At 45.6% G+C, this 16,698-nt stretch overlaps 1 long non-coding RNA gene across 1 annotated transcript; it reads right to left on the bottom strand.

Annotated features, from left to right (window-relative positions):
• Window positions 1-1,182: 1,182 nt before the first annotated feature.
• On the bottom strand, window positions 1,183-3,951 carry LOC122385606. The gene is made up of 3 exons (XR_006257218.1): window positions 3,223-3,951; window positions 2,562-2,838; window positions 1,183-2,160 (listed from the first exon to the last, which is right to left on the bottom strand). It is a non-coding gene; the product is annotated as an uncharacterized LOC122385606 (long non-coding RNA).
• Window positions 3,952-16,698: the final 12,747 nt, after the last annotated feature.

Raw genomic sequence — 16,698 nt, forward strand, 5'->3', positions numbered from 1 at the left:
AAAAATTATTCCAAAGCATTCAGTCTCATGGCCGCAATCTGCCGCGATCTCAGTAGCACAGATGCGATGCACTGCGCCGTTCACACAAGGAAAGGCAGTTTGGGCAGTCGCAGAATACGGTAGGCTGAGAAACATAACTGCGGTCCACGGTAGGTATGGGTACCATTTCAAGGAAAAGCATAATATACCATTACGGAATTACGGCGCAACCCCCCCACTACACTTCTGGAACTGCAAAACACCGTAGATGCATTTGCTCGTGGGCTGAAGCCAGAGGACGTCAGGCAGGCGGTTCAGCATGTCTGCAGCAAGTCTGCAGGCGTGCACCGTGAGCAGCGTCACCGGGAATGTGGCGTCAGCTGATTGATGCGTTTGCTGCTTTTGAACAATTGCGTACGGTACATATCGTTCACTTTTAAAATTAATTAATGTATCAAATAATATTATTATATATTGACACTGTATATTATTATAATGTGTCAAACTATTATTATTACAATGTGTTATTCAATGTATAATCAAGTCATTATTAAAAGTTTCATATTATAATTTGAGTCTTGGCGAGTAAATAGAAATAGCATATGATCCTCGTAGTAAAGCATACACGTATTTGTGAGAAAATGGATAGAATCAAATATAGCAGCGATTCCCTTTCCTGGTTGATCTAATTTTGGCATCGCTTTTTATTTTACATGCGCAACCATATATCCCTGATGCCGAATATCAGGCGCCGCCGTGCCGGGCATGGACACACACTTCAGATCGGCACGGACTCAGCCATTGTCAGCCCAGCTTGATGCAAAACTGCTTCTGTAAATAAAATAACACTGAAGTGGTGCTGGTTCTCCAGCCATTATATCCAGCGCAAATGAAGGCCGAGGGTCGCGCCTTCGTTTTTTAAAGTTATAAGTTCTTTAAGCTATACGACATCCCGGCGTACCACGTCGCCGTGGGCGGCGTTTCACGGCCGCTGCTAGCACACTGCCACCACACGCAGAAAAATCGGTCTCCACAGACCGACAAACTCGGACGCTCCAATATTGAATGGCGTTAGTTAGCTGGTCTCCAAAGTCAATGCAGTGATTTGACATCGACGTGACCCGTGAACCTACGTGCGGAAAATGTACCAAAAATCCGTCTCGACCATCCGTTCGGAAGCTAGATGAAGAGCCAAAAATCTGCATCCCTCCCAGCGATTCGTTTATTCGTCCCCATACTTCAAGAAGTCCGGTTTAAACGCACATTAACGGATTTAAAACGGAAACAAGCTTCACCACTCACACGCAAAACTGAGGCGAAACTTGAGCTGTCATTCAATTGTATAAATGATGTGAATTTACCACGAGCACAGCGCAGAACCAACATGCTCGGTCCGAACTCAGCTTTGCAGATACCGGCCCTCACCGCGCCGAATAGTCTCACAAACGGCAAAAACAGGTCTGATGCGTGAAATTCATGGCATTCTTATCGTTATATCAGTAATATCGCAGTAGGGGAAGCACACAGGTCGTGTTTAATGTACAGAAAAGTCCGCCAAACAATTACATCCATCATGATAACGAATGTCAGTTAAAACTCACCGGAACTATCGTTCTCATACATACGGCCACGGGAGAGGGGGATGAACGTCACAATGACCAATTGCACAGCAAATGCATCGTAGCGAATGAATCGTACAATTATCCCAGCTATAATTTGATCATAACGAACTTAACCTAGCACCGGTGTAATTCCTCCCCGCCTTCCGCTCTTGTTTATCATTATCTGTTTTAGTATCATTATCATTATAGTTTATATTATCATTATCTGATCATCCTCACAACTATCTCATTCAAATCACCCCGACCCGCACCATATTTCCACCGAAGGGTTCACTCCATGCAAAACTGTCAATCCCGTGACAGACGGTGCCGCGCCGAATGTCCTTAGCACCACCATGCCTCCGTTAAACTTTGGGTGACAAGCCACTATTCGCGCCAGCGCCGGTTGGGACGCCTCGGTGGCTCGGCGCCGCATCGCCTCCGCAGGGGCAAGACTCGGTAGGAAGCGCATCATGAGGTCTCCGTCACCCGGGTGGCGGACGAGCCGCCTACCGCGTCATCCACGCAAATGCTTCGCTATCTTCGTCCACAGGACGCCGTCAGACTGTCGCCCACGAGTCTGGAAGGGAACAGAACGGACGGTCAGACGATCTAAAGGCTATGAATAAGTATTATTCCCTTAGGCTATGGCTAAGGGAACAGATATGAATTAGTATTATGCCCGCAAACTCAAAACCCGCAAACTCGCAACCCGCATGCGAGTTCCAGTGTGGGGCGGCCTTAAGGCGTAGACGTAGTTACGTTAACAGTGAAGGGTACGTTAGTGATGACTAAAAAATTCGTCAAAATTTAGCACTAACATTTTATCTGTGCAAAGGAACGTTATTTCATTAATAGACAATTATGTACGCTAACTTTACAAATCTTGCCACTGTCTCCGAGCCAGAGGGTGCCGTGTGCCAATACTTGAGCAGCCCAATTAACTGCTAAAATAGTTAACACTGGCATGAGATATTATACCTGAGCATTCGCTCGACCGCTCCAGCTGGTATTTTGCAGAGCGCCGCCGCCACCGGCTCCCGCCACAGCCAGCGCAGCGGCGCGGCACGCAGACTGAAAGGCCGCACTACGGTCTTGCGGCTAGCCGCCGCTGCCGGCTCCCGCCAAAGCCAGCGCAGCGGCGCGTCCACCGGATATCGCGGCACGTCGCCGCCGCCGGCTCCCGCCATAGCCAGCGCAGCGGAGCGGCCACTTGGTCTTGCGGCACGGCAGCAGCCAACAGCATGATCGCCGGCACCTGCGCATTGAACATTTTATTAATAGGTGACATTTTCTCAGAGGACCTGACACGCGACCCAGAAGAAATGCATAATATAATATATTCAAGGAAAACCTTGTTCAAAGAAATGTAAAGCATATGATTTCAAATAAAACACAAATTGGTCCATTAGAACAAACAGAGTCAAGAAGCCCAAAAACCAAACAATGTGTTCTGTATGTTAGCAGCCCGTGAAAAGGTAACGCTGTAACTTCTGAGCGGTATGACAATTTGTTACGTTATGTTTCTCTAAAGATTGTTGTACACGAAAACAACACAAATCATGCCGTCAGCTCCAGCCGGATAATGTCGCGTGTAAAAGCATTAGCAGCCCAATTACAACCATATCATAAGTTATCATACCTGAGTTACCGCTGCACTGATCCAGCTGGTGACCCGTCACCGCCGCCGGCTCCCGCCATAGCCAGCGCACCGGCGCGGTATACAGAGTGCGGCCACGCTTGACGCTACAGTCTTGTACGTCGCCGCCGGCTCCCGGCTATGATGCGGTGGAGAAGGCCCTTGTTGTAGTCGAGGAAGACGGGCTGCTTCCAACGACTGCACAAGGATCGGACCATCACCACCTGCATCTTGTCGTTGGGGCCGTAGACCGCGTCGTCCGTGGAGTCGTACGCCACGCGGGGATCGATGGTGATCTCGTCGAAGGACATGACGAGCAGCCTCTCATGCGACGTTATGGTGTCTGCGGACGAGCGCATGATCTGCAGAACTATGTCCAGGATCCTAGGTGACGTCCGGAAGCCTCGAGTCCAGCGGCGGAGGGTGGAGAGGCCAGGCAGCTGGAACTTCTTCATGAGGAGCCGATAACACATTCTCCTCGAGCAGCAGCGAATCACCTATCTAGCGCGCGGAGGACGACCAGCAGCGTCACTCTGGCAGACGCCGCTGTGCTGTGCCCCAGACCGGCACAACAGCAAGGCCACACTAGTCTTGCGACCCGTCGCCGCCGCCGGCTCCCGCCACAGCCAGCGCAGCGGCGAGGCACGCAGACTGAGAGGCCACACTAAGGTCTTGCGGCTAGCCACCGCTGCCGGCTCTCGCCACAGCCAGCGCAGCGGCGCGTCCACCGGATATCGCGGCACGTCGCCACCGCCGGCTCCCGCCATAGCCAGCGCAGCGGAGCAGCCACTTGGTCTTGCGGCATGGCAGCAGCCAGCAGCATGCTCGCCAGCACCGCCACGGCACCAGGTCCTGCGAATTGCAATTTTTTTTAATAGGTGGCATTTTCTTAGATTGCCAGACACGCGATCCAGATGAAATGCATAAAATAATATATTTATGGAAAACTTTAGTACTGGTAAGGTAAGGTAAGGTAAGGTAAGGTAAGAAATGTAAGGCATATGATTTCAAATGAAACACAAACTGGCCCATTAGACCAAACGGAGTCAAGACGACCAAAAACCAAACAATGTGTTCCAATGTTAGCAGCCCGTGAAAGGTAATGCTGTAACTTCTGAGCTATGGCAAAACATTTATATGTTATGTTTCTTTAAAGATTGTTGCACACAAACACAGCACAAATCATGCCGTCAACTCCAGCTGGATAATGACGCGTGTGAAAGCATTAGCAACTCAATTGCAATATTATAAATAATCATACCTGAGTTTCCGCTGAACTGATCCAGCTGGTGTCTTGCGACCAGCTGCCACCGCAGGCTCCTGCCACAGCCAGCATAGCGGCGCGGCACACAGACTGAGAGGCCACGTTAAGGTCTTGTGGCTAGCCGCTGCTGCAGGCTCCCGCCACAGCCAGTGCTGCAGCATGTCCAACTGGTCTTGCGGCACGCAGAAGCCACACACAAAAGTCTTGTGGCACGCAGAGGCCACACAAGTCTTGTGACGAGCAGAGGCCACACAGTCTTGTGACACGCAGAGGCAACACACAGTCGTGTGACGTACAGAGGCCAGACATAAGTCTTGCAGGACGCAGAGAGGCCACACTAATGCGCAGCAGCGAGGCACGCAGACTGAGAGGCCAACATTTGGAGCCTGCTCTGCTCCATACAAATTCTGGTGAATCTGCACCAGCACAGCACCATGCTGATGCATGGTGAATCCACACTAGACCGACATCAATGGAGAGCCCAGCCAATGCACTAGTCAAGTAATCTCACCTGAACAATTTTGATCTGTGACTTGCCAAAGAATATACACTTATGGCAGAGAGGGACATCGTCCAGCAAGCTTTTCAGAATCAGGATCACCCATTCCATTCCAAGGGCCTGAATGACTGGACCGACTGGACTTCGAAACGTACCTACTACGAACCAATTTTGTTCAATTTCAATTTTGGCACTTCAGAATCACTTGCAATCAGTGCGCGCCCCTCATATGCACAACGCCGTCTAGCAACTTCAATATTCATCTTGAAAATCCAATTCTAATTAACCATACATAGCACAACAAAACAAATCTAGCTAACATATTTCGGGCAACATGGCGTCGGCGACGGAAGTGGCGCACGTCGCCATTGTTAATATACGGTTTATAACAAAAACGATATAGTTTTTCACAAATTTAGCCATTTTCCGTAAAACCATATGTTTAATGAGGTATATCATTCGAAACTCGATACGCCAATCTATCTAAAGCAATAATTTGTAGAGGCCAGCTCCCTCTCATTTTTTAACTACCTCTTTACCATAGTGCCATTTTTCACTCAGACATTGAAGCCTTTAGGGCCAAATTTAGCCTATTTCCGTAAAACCTTAAGGTTAATGGAAGCTAACAGCTAACAGACAATTAAATACTGGTGCTAATTTCAATTTTTATAGAGGCCAGCTCCCTCTAGATTTTTTATAGGGACGCTCTGTTTAAGGGCCATCACTTCCTATCGAGCACAAAATGACACTTCGAAGAGCGATGATTTAATGTTATGCTGTTGTTTTCCAAAAAGCGCATATCAAGATAATGCAAAAATTAATTTCCTTTCTAAAAATATCCAAATAAAGAAGTTTCACAGCCTAGATACTGAGATATCCGAGGCTTCCTGAAGGCATGATATCATACCGTGAAATTACAAATTTCTTGGCAAGAACGAATTTAGATGAGGATAACTAAAAACATGTCCTTATTAAATCGTAAAACATAAGTAATAGCAAAGTATTAGGAAAATCTGTAAAGTAGTTACGTAGCAAGTATCTTGCAAATCATGCTAGCACTAGTTGTCAAGACCTGAACCCGTTGCCTTCATGTTGAAGGAATTTCTCGGTGTTACCTAGTGTTTTTATATACCTTGCAAGTCTGCAGGAGGGCCGAAATCTGCCTCCGCAGAAACGGCGCCAGTGCCGAAAACTGAAAGCATGCAAATTGCAAGTGTCTGAAGCCATCACGACAGAAAAAGCCATTCTTTTGCCAATACAATAGTATATCGCTCTATGTGTTATGAATACAATTACTTAGATTTTGAGCCTATTTAAAATGAACGTTCATTATGGAACACCTGTAGAAGCTTTGGCCATGGTAGGCAATGGGGCATAGCTGCAAGCAGGATCTTCGATTTAAGAACACATCAAGATTAAATTACATGCATCACACTTGCAATAAAAACAAACTCAAGTGATAAGTATCTTTAAAAAATGAGGATGAAAGAACATGTACGTATCTAAAAACATAAAAAGCATTATTAGAGGAATAATGCATGGTTATTCAAGTGACCTGTTAATCTTAGGGTAGTTGGTTGCAAATGGGATTTTATAATCTATATGGTCGAGAGATATTACCTTCAGAAGGGTTTCCCTTCGTGGTCATACATTTTTGATGTTTACAAAAATGAACACTGGGTGGTGCACACTGCACACCTTGGTTTCAATCAACTCAATCTCAAATTATTTCATTTAAACTACAATTACCATGATGAATATGATGCATAATAATCACAACAATTGCTACTTTTTACTTACTATCAACTCTCATGGATACAGGATGCATGTGTTTTGATTTCATTATCACACCAACACAGTTGTACGAGATGCTTACACAAAGTATGATGTTATTTGTTGATGTTATTCAGCTGGGACAGTGATATTGTATTGTTCAGTTTGTTCAAAACCAGTGTCCTTGCCCGTTTTGGGTGGGAAGTGACATCCAAATGGAATCAATTTTCCCCTTTCATCTCCAATTTTCCAGAACAATTTTTCACTCCTAATTTTACCAATAAAGAGCACTTGCACGTACATTTGCTGGTCGGCTTGGTATATAGGGCCTTGGTCGGCTTTAACCTACCTCCAATAATCATTATTTATATTACATTGAATGATCATTAATGCAGCTCCCACATTCTCCAATATTCACAAAAAATATTGATGATCCCTGTTTCAACTTTATTGTGCCTGTGCCTTTATTGTTATTTACTGGCGATTTTCCACTCTCAGACCTCTTTGCAGTGCGGAGTATCTCTAGCCGACACCCAAGCCGAAATAAAATTTTGGGACAATGTTCAAGACACCAGCTTTATTTCTTAGTAATGAAAAGTTTCAGAAGACTTCAGTCTGCCTTCATCAGCCTGTCATAGCTATAAAAATATATACAAACGACCAACATAGAAAAGACAACACACAAATGTCGTATGAGAGCTACCATTGCAAATAGATAAAACTGGTGTAAGCAATCTTTGCAATACAATTTATATGCAAAGCATGCTCACAGTTAAATCCAAAGGTGTCTTCATGTCTCACATTTGATAAAGAACCTTGAAACTTCTTTTTAAACACACTGTTGAGTAGCAGTGAAAGAATGAGAGAGCATGAGGCTGCAGCCCACCACCCGAATTCAAGTTCAGCAATATGCAAATTTGCACACAACTGCCCAGAAAGTATCAGTATCAGTATCAGTGTATTTAAAAACCTTCCACATGGTGGCTATTCAGGCTTTCCGTCATACATTACCACACACGCAAGAACACCATTGGTAGGAATAAAAGTGGCTAAAACGATCTGACATTAAACGAGATTTTAAAGTCATTTGTTCACATAATTCCATGCATAATAAAGAGCGGATTTTTTATGCATACGGTACGGGCCCTCCTAGTCATTGCAACAGTCCTCTCAGTACTGATAGGGGCTCTTCCATGATTGCCATTGACTGACATAACCCTCATTAATATGTCAGGGTACGGACTACGGAGTACGGACCCTCACATCAAACTTGCGGTGGCTCTCTCAGTACTTAGGGTGTATCGTCGAATTTTGATTTTTTTTAATCGTCTTCACTACTAAATTTTATTGGTCCCTGGCATGTTTGAAGCCGTAGGATACCAATTAAAAAAATCTGGGACGAAAACCTAGCCTGCTGCGAGCGGTTGAACGGAAGCCTGTCGGGGCGGCGCCAGGCGTTGAAGTCTCCCCGTTAGTTACGCGCACACTAGCACCACGCGGCGGCTGGCGCCGTGCCGCCGCGTTCCCGGTCAGCCGTGTTTTAGCGTTCACTGACGGGTCGAGGTGATTATTCTAAGCTTTCCTAAGAAGCTTTCTGCCCCGCAGCTCATTATTGAGCTAGAATATCGCACAAACTGCATAGAACATTGACATGCAGGTTGTCGGCACATATGGAGAAGGGGATGTTTTGGTTAATGCCTCCTTTAATAGGAAGAGATTGTGGAAGAACAACACATTTCTTTTGGAAATTACTCATCCTCCTTCTTCCTACGTGCCTGCTTTAGTAATCGAAGTACCCCTATTGACTCTACGTCCTTGATTCGGCTGTCGATTTTATGCATGGAATTCCGCTATATTATATTTTCTCGCTCAATGTCCCCTGAGCTATATTGAGGCGTCACGGGACAGCAATGCTCAGCACACAACCGCAGAGAAAGTCAATGTGGCCATGCGTTTTGTATGCCAAAATGTGTGAGCCTTGGTGTGTACCAGCAGCCGTTGTCACCATTGTAATTTTCACGACTTTATCTTTATAAGGATGCAATTTCCCACTTCCTAGTTCCCAGACTGGGTTTGGAGATATTATAGTTTTACAGAAACATTTGGGAATGTCTGTAATGTAAGTTAAAGCGAATACCGAAAGGAATCCACATATTTTCGATTTCCTGTTTGCTGTATTGCTTAGTAAATGCCAGACGTCATGATGGCATGGTTGCGATTGATGGTATGCCGGATGGCCAGGGTACGAACTCACGGTAAGTCAGCTTGGCCGGCAGGCATCAACAGGCACAATAGTCTTACACTGATATCGTCACCCTCAGTTATTCGTCACCATTCAGCAACAAGCCCAGAGCTTCGGGCTTTGAACCGTAAGGTACAGGTGTAGGAGCAAGACATTGCGCCGATTCGAAGGGCTGGAAGGGCAGCATCGCGGGGGCTGGAATGCGCCTGAGCGGCTGAGACCATCCCATTGGGACGGGGGTGTTCTGGGTGCACTCAGCCGCTCATGCTGGGAAATGCATCCAATGGAGCTCTCCATTCGAATGATTAGGGTGATCTTTAGTCTAGAACAAGGAAGGATGACTGTTGGCTGGTCCCGAGGATAGATACAAAGGACAGGTAATGACATCATATAATGAATCGAAGACGGCCCCGGTCCGATCCTCTGATAGAGGCTCATCAACACGTATCTCGTTGTGGACCATTTCGTTTTCCTCCACCGTAGTTTTTACACCGACCTGAACGGGTTGGAAGGTAACGATGTTCAGAAACCATTAAGATCGTAATTGTATATTCGTTGTATATTCGTTCACTGAGCAGGTAGGACAGGTTCAACACAGTGAAAACCTCATCCTATCATCCAATAATTATAAAGTAGTCTTCATGGAATGGAAAGGCTAGCCTAACTCAACGAATATACAATTACGACCTTAATGGTTTCTGAACATCGTAATCTTCCAACCCGTTGAGGTCGGTGCAAAAACCACGGTGGAGGAAAACGAAATGGTCCACAACGAGATACGTGTTGATGAGCCTCTATCAGAGGATCGGACCGGGGCCGTCTTCGATTCATTATATGATGTCATTACCTGTCCTTTGTATCTATCCTCGGGACCAGCCAACAGTCATCCTTCCTTGTTCTAGACTAAAGGTCACCCTAATCATTCGAATGGAGAGCTCCATTGGATGCATTTCCCAGCATGAGCGGCTGAGTGCACCCAGAACACCCCCGTCCCAATGGGATGGTCTCAGCCGCTCAGGCGCATTCCAGCCCCCGCGATGCTGCCCTTCCAGCCCTTCGAATCGGCGCAATGTCTTGCTCCTACACCTGTACCTTACGGTTCAAAGCCCGAAGCTCTGGGCTTGTTGCTGAATGGTGACGAATAACTGAGGGTGACGATATCAGTGTAAGACTATTGTGCCTGTTGATGCCTGCCGGCCAAGCTGACTTACCGTGAGTTCGTACCCTGGCCATCCGGCATACCATCAATCGCAACCATGCCATCATGACGTCTGGCATTTACTAAGCAATACAGCAAACAGGAAATTCGAAAATATGTGGATTCCTTTCGGTATTAGCTTTTAACTTACATTACAGACATTCCTAAATGTTTCTGTAAAATTATATCTCCAAACCCAGTCTGGGAACTGGGAAGTGGGCAATTGCATCCATATAAAGATAAAGTCGTGAAAATTACAATGGTGACAACGGCTGCTGGTACACGCCAAGGCTCACACATTTTGGCATACAAAACGCATGACCACATTGACTTTTTCTCTGCAGTTGTGTGCTGAGCATTGCTGTCCCGTGACGCCTCAATATAGCTCAGGGGACATTGAGCGAGAAAATATAATATAGCGGAATTCCATGCATAAAATCGACAGCCGAATCAAGAACGTAGAGTCGATAGGGGTACTTCGATTACTAAAGCAGGCACGTAGGAAGAAGGAGGATGAGTAATTTCCAAAAGAAATGTGTTGTTCTTCCACAATCTCTTCCTATTAAAGGAGGCATTAACCAAAACATCCCCTTCTCCATATGTGCCGACAACCTGCATGTCAATGTTCTATGCAGTTTGTGCGATATTCTTGCTCAATAATGAGCTGCGGGGCAGAAAGCTTCTTAGGAAAGCTTAGAATAATCACTGCGACCCGTCAGTGAACGCTAAAACACGGCTGACCGGGAACTCGGCGGCACGGCGCCAGCCGCCGCGTGGTGCTAGTGTGCGCGTAACTAACGGGGAGACTTCAACGCCTGGCGCCGTCCCGACAGGCTTCCGTTCAACCGCTCGCAGCAGGCTAGGTTTTCGTCCCAGATTTTTTTGATTGGTATCCTACGGCTTCAAACATGCCAGGGACCAATAAAATTTGGTAGTGAAGACGATTAAAAAAAATCAAAATTCGACGATACACCCTACGGCGGAGTGTATATGGGCCCTGCTGTGGGCCCTCTCAGTACTGATATACATAGGCCCTGTAACGGCTGGTATGGGCCCTTTCAGGCATTTTACAGGCTCTCGCACTCCTTCCAAGGCCATCTCAGCACCGCTGCGGGCCCTGTCATGACTGGTATGGGCCCTCTCCTTCTCAGGCATAATATACTACCGGGCTTCTCAAAAAAGTTAGACGGATTTCTTTTGCGAATAGAGGACCCCTAGCAACATTTAAAGGGACCCTCCCACCTTCAAAAAAGTTAATGAATTGGCATAAAAGTGATGTAGCGTGAATCACAAAGAGCGAAAATGAACATCTACCAAATTTTACCGGAAAATATTCACCCGTTTTCGAGATATAAGACTTTTATTTTTGTTTACTTTTTGGGAACTCCGCTGTTTATATGACGTCACATAAAGGTTTTCTTTACGTCGGCATTTGGAAGCAATAGTTTGGTATCAAAGTGCGACAAATATTGCGCGAATGATGCGTTTATCTTATCAAGGTCAATATATGATGGCCAATTAAGGATTCCAGGACAATTCTTCTTATGGCATTTCTTCGTATCGCAATTCTTCGTCTGCAAATATTCGTCAGGGCATTTACTTTGTTTTACATTTACTACTCAGGGCATTCGCATTACTTTGTCTCGCATCAGGGTATATGAAAATCGGCTGGCATTTCTTCTTCAACGCAAATATATGCAAGAGTAAGCATTGAGGGACAAATAAATGCACCGACGAAGATTTGTAGACGAAGAAATGCGGACGAAAAATTGTGCTACGAAGAAATGTCATGCGAGGATTCGTTCGGGTACCATGACATTTATGTGATTTCAAAGTCAAGGTTCACAGCTGATCTGCTAAATCAAGCCAAGAATCCAAACTATCAAAAAACTAAAAAAACATGCATTTATCTCAGGAACTATGATAGCCATAAAAACGCGTGGAAAAACAACCGATATCTTTTGAACTCTTCTTTCGATAAGTTCATCATCAAAAATGACCTCAGGTCAACGTTTTAGCCTCCAGAGGGCAAAAACTCCAAAAATAGCTGTTTTTTTTACGAAAAGTGTTTTTCGACGATAACTTTCGACTAAAAAAAGTCACGACATTTCTTTTGCCAGAATCGTGTTCCTCTCGCCGAGACGCGTCGAATGAACTAATTTGACCTTGAAAGGTCAACTTGATAATTTGACCTCAGGTCAAGGTCATGACCTGACCGGAAAAGCTCATGTTGCATATCAGTCGATGCGTCCGAACAAGACAAACACAATGAGGCATCCCCAGCGTCTCTTATAAAAATGCACCTTCGCCCCAGTGGGGGGGGGGGGCATATGTTACCACCCTGTCGCGTTTTTTGCGTGTGAATAAAAAACCGCGGCGCGTAGCGCCGCGCCGCTTGAATTAGCCTTCTTTACATCAATCTTGGACAATGTGTGAAATGTTTGACTCCAGGTCATGTCAGGTCAGGTCACCAAGTCAAGTTAACTAGCCAAGCCTAAAAAAGTTTGCAATCAGGTCCAGCCTGCAGTGTTTGTCAGAAAGGTTTTAAACTTGGTGGATTGCATGATGTTATGGGCGCCTATAATTTGTATATCTCGGATTTTTTATATCCATGACCTAAGGTCAGGCCAGTGGCGTGACCTTACCATTATAAGTCAATGGAGAAAAATGAAAATGCCTCTAGATCCGTGTGTACGCATAGGAACAGTCCAACTATTTAAGAATCACAATGATTTGGACCACCCGTGACGACCAAGGTGTCTTTTTTGCCTCTAGAAAAGTCATCCGAGGTCATATTTGAGGCTACAAGCAGATTTTTGCCAATAACTCTCGATTGGAAAGAGATAGAACGCTGGGGATGGTCTCATTGTGTTTGTCTTGCCGAGACGCATCGACTGATATGCAACGTGACCTTTTCCGGTCAGGTCATGACCTTGACCTGAGGTCAAATTTTCAAGTTGACCGTTCAAGGTCAAATTATAGTGTATTCGACGCGTCTCGGCGAGAGGAACACGATTCTGGCAATAGAAATGTAGTGGCTTTTTTAGTCAAAGGTTATTGTCGAAAAACACTTTTAGTAAAAAACAGTTTTTTTTTGGAGGTTTTGCCCTCTGGAGGCTAAACCGTTGACCTGAGGTCATTTTTGATGATGAACTTATCGAAAGAAGAGTTCAAAAGATATCGATTGTTTTTCCACGCGTTTTATGGCTATCATAGTTCCTGAGATAAATGCATGTTTTCTGAAAAATATGACATTTGGCAAATTTTGACCTTTGCTGACCTCCAGTGACCCCAATATTGCTCTAAGATTAAAAATGGCCGAATTACTTTCAAACGTACGCATTGAGAGCTATCGACTGCTGTTTGCCGCGTCTTTCTAGGCAGCCCTCTTAGTTTTTGAGTTAGAGGTGGGTGGTAACATATGCCCCCCCCCCCACCACTAGGGCGAAGTTGGCTGAGACCGCCACTGGGGCGCGGGTTAAATCGCAGGTTCCACCGTTGTCATGATCACGGCAGTTCTCTGACGCATCGAGGAGCATGCACGATGCCGGACGATTCGTTGCATGCATTTGTCACCTGGTCCTGATCTCGGCTTTAAGGTTTGTTATTACTTGGTCAGTTCCTGCTTCTCCAAACGTGGGCTGCAGCTTTGCATAACTGTGTCACCTTTATGTAACTGCAGAGCACGTTTTCGGCGAAACTGAAAGCGGAATATCACGTTTTTTCTTATCCACTAGTTAATCCGTAAAATGCTTGTTCCTAGTAAAGTGCTCGTTTCTAGTCCTGTTTGCATTGGATTAAGCTCTAAGACCAGCGAGCTTTGTCCCTTGTCGCTATGGATTTTCTTCGTCATCACGCAGAATGCGGTCTTAAGTTGATAATAATGAACCCAGGTAGAATAGTGAAATTTAAGACCTTATCTAAAGGTAAAGGAATTATCAGGATTTAAAAATGGAAAGGGATCGGCTTGTTTTAGCTAGTGCTGGATTGTTCAGGTGCTAATTGAAATATTCTTGCTGCGCCGTTGACATCGTTGTGCATTTGAGACAAAACAGGAGTTGAGCATTTCCTCACTAACCATGTATGTGTTACAGGGAGTATGCGATTTCAGTTAGTTTGCAACGACCCTAGGGTGGTTGTAACCTCCCTGAACGATCAGTTTGTTTGCAACGACCCTAGGGACGTTACAAAATAACTGCTCGTTCCGGGACGTTGTAACGAATCTAGGGTCGTTGCAACCTCCCTAGTTAGTATGCAACGAACCTAGGGTTGTTACAAAATAACTAGGGGGTTTAAGAATTCATCGAGTCTCGTTTCACAGGGCTGTCAACAATCTTGTTCAATGAAAATCTTGTTCATAAAACCCTTCGTTTTTTCGCGAATATCTCTCGCTAAAAGCGGCCGATCGTGACGAAACTTTGAGTGTCCTCGAACTTATCTACGTTACTGGTTACACATTCCCTATAAAGTTCATGAGCCTGAAACCAATGACCTTTGACCTTTGATCTGATTTCTGAGACCATGGCAGACCGAAATGATTTGCCGTTTATGTTAGCGCACTTAGCGTTTCCAGAGTTCTAATGTGATTACATATAAACGTGTCAACATGTGAACTGATGGTTGTCCCATGCATCATGATGGGTTTCAAGTTGACTTGTCAGTTGTCGGCCAGGTCAAGGTCATTGACGTTTGGTGACCTCGGGTGACTGTTTCAAATTTTACGATTTTAAGGGATTTTTTTAGCTTATTTCGAATCCAGCATTCGTTGAGACATTTGAGAAGTACGTATAGTTGTGGTGCCAATGCAACTTGCTACGAAGCTCTCGCTGGTGGTTTAGGTATAGTCGACTACAGAATGATGTTCCACTCCTCAGAAGCTATCAGTTGACCGGAGCGCTAAGTTGTGCCGCTTATCACGCAATTAAGCGGGTCGATTGTGAGCATTGGGACTAAGCTATAATTTGTGAACTCAGCCCGTGTGATGCGGCACAGCCTACCACCCCAGGCAAATAACTGTCTGTGAAAAGTGGAACATCATTCTGTAGTCGACTATTCACCTGCTATAAACAGGTGGTGCGGGTGGGACGCCTACTACTTGACCCAAACTTACCCACTCCAACCTAGCTTAATCCTCGCCCCCCTAGTTATTTTTTTTCGCGATAGCTCCGAACACGCTAGCAACAAAGACCTGAATCTAGGCATACCTGACCTTTGATTCAAGCCGGATCTTGTGACACCAACCATATTTTCAGGTCAGGTCAGGGTACTGACCTATGACGTCATAAGTGAACGGTCCTCAGATGCCGCAACTTCGCAGCGCCCTCAGTCCCAGAGGAGCTTTTACAGGGGGATGAAACTTACAGTACGTGCATCTTTTAGAAGTCTCACAATTTGTACCTCTAGGATTTTTCCTAAAGATCACATGAGGTCAGATCGGTCACGTGACATCACCACTATAAGTCAATTGAGAAAAATGAAAACTGCTATTCTGGCGCCTGGAACGATCTCAAACTCTTAAGCACACGGATCGTGATTTCATGCACTCCTTGCAAGGTTAGATGCTTCAATTTTGCATTGGTGACGCCATTTATGATGTCACTAAGGTCATACGAGTTTTTCGTCAATACCTCCCGATCAAACTGAGCTAGCGAGTCGGTCAAGCCACCAATGGACTGAGGGAGACTTGCCGAATCGAATAATATGCAACATGACCTCTTTTGACCAATTTCGCGACCTAGGGGTCTCTGACCTGACCTTGACCCGAGGTCAACACCTCAAGTTGACCTCCCCCGAACAAAAAAGTATACCATTCGACGCGCCTGAGCAAGGCGAGCACGTTGATGCTAAAATCGCGCTTTGCGACTGTTTTTAAAAACAAGTTATTTATCAAAAACCGAGCCCGCGTCTTTGGTCACTTGACCTGACTTCAGAGGTCACCGGTTGACCTGAGACCTTAAAATCGGGTACTAGTTGCTGTGCCTCCTAACGGCACACACGCTCGTTTTTTTTCTGCGACGCTCTAAATCCATCAGGGGCGAAAAACGACAAGGGGGTCGTACCAACCCTCCCCCGGCCGGCGCGTATGTAGAAAACCAACAGGTGCGGCGGGGTTAACTCTCGCCCTTATTGGTGTTTTGCTAACCGCAAACGCACAGGGCGGGGCTATGTTATTGGTTGACCTTCCAGGTCAGGTCAGTGACTCAAAAGTCGGGAAAATCGGGACCTGTTAAAACTTTGGAGAGCTAGGTTGTTATGAGGTTTTTTTTCGGAGCGCTGATCACGAATTTCATATTAACTTTGATCACCGATGATGTCTTGATGTTTTTAGGCCAGATCGGGTCAGGTCAGGTCAGGTCAGCCAGTAGGCGTCTTGCTAGCTGTCATAGTAGGTGTTAAACACCGCTGACAGCTTCGTGACATGGTACGAAGGCTCCAAAATTACTTCGTATATGTTTAAAAGGATGCTGAATTCGAAATCAGCTCCAAAAACTAGCCTAAATTAT

The sequence above is a fragment of the Amphibalanus amphitrite genome, unplaced genomic scaffold (assembly GCF_019059575.1).
Source record: "Amphibalanus amphitrite isolate SeventyFive unplaced genomic scaffold, NRLGWU_Aamphi_draft 000225F_arrow, whole genome shotgun sequence".
Lineage (NCBI taxonomy): Eukaryota > Metazoa > Arthropoda > Thecostraca > Balanomorpha > Balanidae > Amphibalanus > Amphibalanus amphitrite.